We start from the raw sequence: 3,300 nt of genomic DNA on the forward strand, positions 1-3,300 counted from the left end.
CGACCCTTTCACATGGACTCCTTAAAGTTGTAAGCCTTTAAAAAGGCCAAGAATCTCTTTTTCGGGGGGCTCGGCTCTTAAGACGCCAGTCTGCTGACGCTGCCGGCCGAATAAAAACCTCTTCCTTCTTTAATCCAGTGTCAGGAGTTCTGTCTGCGGCTCCTCCTGCTACAGTCTGGCTGCTAGGTGGCCGCCGGAGGTCTCGGCAGCACTGGCCAGGTTCACTTCAGCGTGAACAGCAGAAGCTTGTACGGGACCCAGCTTCGAAGGCCCAACCCAGGTCCAGCTCAAGGAGAGGGAGGGAAGGCATGTGTAGGCAGGGTTCATTGTAGTCTCGGTTGTCAGCATTCAGAATTCTTTTTATTTTTTGAGACAGAGTCTCGCTCTGTCGCCCAGGTTGGAGTTGAGTGGCACGATCTCGGCTCACTGCAGCCTCCACCTCCCAGGTTAAAGCAATTCTCCTGCCTCAGCCTCCCGAGTAGCTGGGATTACAGAAGCACGCCACCACGCCTGGTTACTTTTTGTATTTTTAGTCGAGACAGGATTTCACCATGTTGGCCAGGCTGGTCTCCAATTCCCAGCCTCAGGTGATCCGCCATCCTCGGCCTCTGAAAGTGCTGCGCTCCAGCCTGGGCGACAGAGACTCCGCCTCAAAAAAAAAAAAAAAAAAAAGAAATTGCTGAGGTGTTAGGTGCTTTTCGCCTCAGATAAACAAAGTGGGAAATTAGTGGATGTCCAGGAGATCAAGACCATCTTGGCTAACACGGTGAAACCCCGTCTCTACTAAAAACACACACAAAAAATCAGCCGGGCGTGGTGGCAGGCGCCTGTAGTCCCAGCTACTGGAGAGGCTGAGGCAGGAGAATGGCGTGAACCCGGGAGGCGGAGCTTGCAGTGAGCTGAGATCACGCCACTGCACTCCAGCCTGGGGGACAGAGCGAGACTCCGTCTCAAAAAAAGAAAAAAAATAAATAAATGGAAATGACAGAGCTTTTGAGCTACCAGGTCCATCTGCAGAGCAAATGACACAGAGATGTGTGGGGCCGCGCCCATCATGAGGCAGCTAGCTGGGAACAAGCCCCAGGGGCCCTCCCTGAGGAAAGCGTAATAGGAATGGGTGCTGGGCCTCACTTCGCTTTTGCAGAGCTTTACTGGCACCCAGCTGTGCCCATTCATACCTGTATTACTTCTGCCAGGCAGACGCTGAAAATTTACTGTCTGGACCTTTACGGGAAGTTTCCTGTCCATAAAAGCCCTCCCTGCACACGCCCCTGCTGGCCAGCACGTGGCTGCTAATGGGTACTTCCCTTGGTTTTCTGCAGTTGGAATCCAGCATGTGTGATCAGGGAAAATATGTATTAGTATTTAAAGCAAAAAGATAACCCCAGTTCAGAGAGACACATGTCTTGGTGACCAGGTGGTGCCCTAGGTCCACAAGAATTTGGGGGGTGTCCAGGAGGTGGGGTGGGAGCCTCTAACTAGCACTAGGGTGCCACTGTCGGGGGCCACTCCCAACTCAAGGCCCAGGCTCTGTCTTTAGGCCTCTCTGACCATATCCGCACTTTTTTTTTTTTTTTTTTTTCTGAGACGGAGTCTAGCTCTGCCGCCCAGGCTGGAGTGCAGTGGCAGAATCTCAGCTCATTGCAACCTCCGCCTCCTGGGTTCAAGCGATTCTGCTCAACCTCCCGAGTAGCTGAGACTACAGGCGTGCGCCAAGACGCCGGTTAATTTTTTGTATTTTTAGTATAGACGGGGTTTTGCCATGTTGGCCAGGCTGGTCTCGAACTCCTGACCTCAAGTGATCCACCCGCTTCGGCCTCCCAAAATGCTGGGATTACAGGCGGGAGCCACCGTGCCCGGCCCCACGCTTCTGTTTTTACCCTCTGGTCCCCACACCCGCTCCGGAATCTGCATGGACTCTCCCAGACCTGCCCGGCCCCATCTGTGCCGTCTCAGACAGACAGCTCCGTCCTCATCAGGTTCAGGTCTGGCCCCGGCGCTGCGGGTCAGCTGGCTTCAGGCCCTGTCCTGGTTCCCGCCGCTTCTCACATCCCCGCGGCCTCCCCCCGGACGGCAGTTTACACTGAACTCGGCGCCCTCCCCTGACTTCTGAAGGAGGAGTCCTGGGTGGCCCCGAAGCCTCCCCCGCAGCCGCACGGCTCCGTCCCCGCTCCAGGGTTCAGCTGAGGCACCTGCTGGAGGCGGCCTGTCCCCGCCGCCCTGCTAAAGCGGCACCCCTTTCTCCGGCCGCTCGTTCTTTGGTTTCCAGGGACTTTGCACAATTCATAACACCCCTCTTAGCCGCCATCCTGCCCGGGTCGCATCTTCCGCCCCATCATCCGGCCCTCGACCCGCGCAGCCGCCTCCGCCCTCCTCTCCCGGCACCGCCCACGGCCTGTTCTCCCCGCAGCCGCCAGCGGGCGCCCGCGAGCCTGGAGCCGGGCGCGGCCCTGCTCTGTCCACAGCCCGCGGTGGCTCCCACCTCCCGCTGGGCCTGCGCGACCTGCCCCGGGGCCTCCCAGCCCTCACTGCCCTCGCGGGCTGCACTCTCCCCCAACATTCCCCAGGGCTGTTCGGCCTCCCCAGCAGCTCCCCATGCCCTGCCCGCCCCGCTGGCGCCTCTCCCAGCCCGCTGCAGTCCCCTCGTTCACGTCAGCTTCCCAAGGGCCTGGATTTTGTTTTGTTCATTGCAGGGGGCCCAGCACACAGTAGGTGCTTAATAAATGCTTGTTGCATGAATGTCCGCGTTCGGTGTCGCCCCCTTACGGCGGCCCCCCGCGCGCCCAGCTCGGCGCCCAGCAAGCCTTGTGCGCGCAGGTGATGTTTGCTGAATGACTGATGAACCTCAGCGCGCCAGGCCGGGCTGATTCGGGGGTGGTTCCGAGCTTCCGCAGGGTGACCGTCCGCGGGCAGCGGACCACAGCCGCATGGCGACGCCACCTCTGGCCCTCCGCGACCCCCATTCCCCGTGGGACCTCTCGTGCCCCCACCCCCACCCGGCCTCCTCCCCGCCGCCTCGGGCCCCCCAGCCTCCTCCGCATTCGAACTCCCCAGCGTGGTCGGACCCGGACCCTGGCGCCGCTCGGCCCATGCGAGTCCCCTCCCCTCTCTCCCATCCCCGGATCTCCCACCGCCCCTCCGCAGCCTCGGTGCCGCGAGACTCCCCAGCCCCCAAGAGCACCTCCAGACCCCACGGGACGCCCTCGCCCCTTTCGGGAGGAGCCCCGCCCCGGGCCCGCGGACTGACCCCTCCCGCCCCTCTCCGCGCAGGCGCAGGGCGGCCCCGTTCGCGTCCCGCAC

Source organism: Gorilla gorilla, chromosome 20, assembly GCF_029281585.2.
Source record: "Gorilla gorilla gorilla isolate KB3781 chromosome 20, NHGRI_mGorGor1-v2.1_pri, whole genome shotgun sequence".
NCBI classification, from domain to species: domain Eukaryota; kingdom Metazoa; phylum Chordata; class Mammalia; order Primates; family Hominidae; genus Gorilla; species Gorilla gorilla.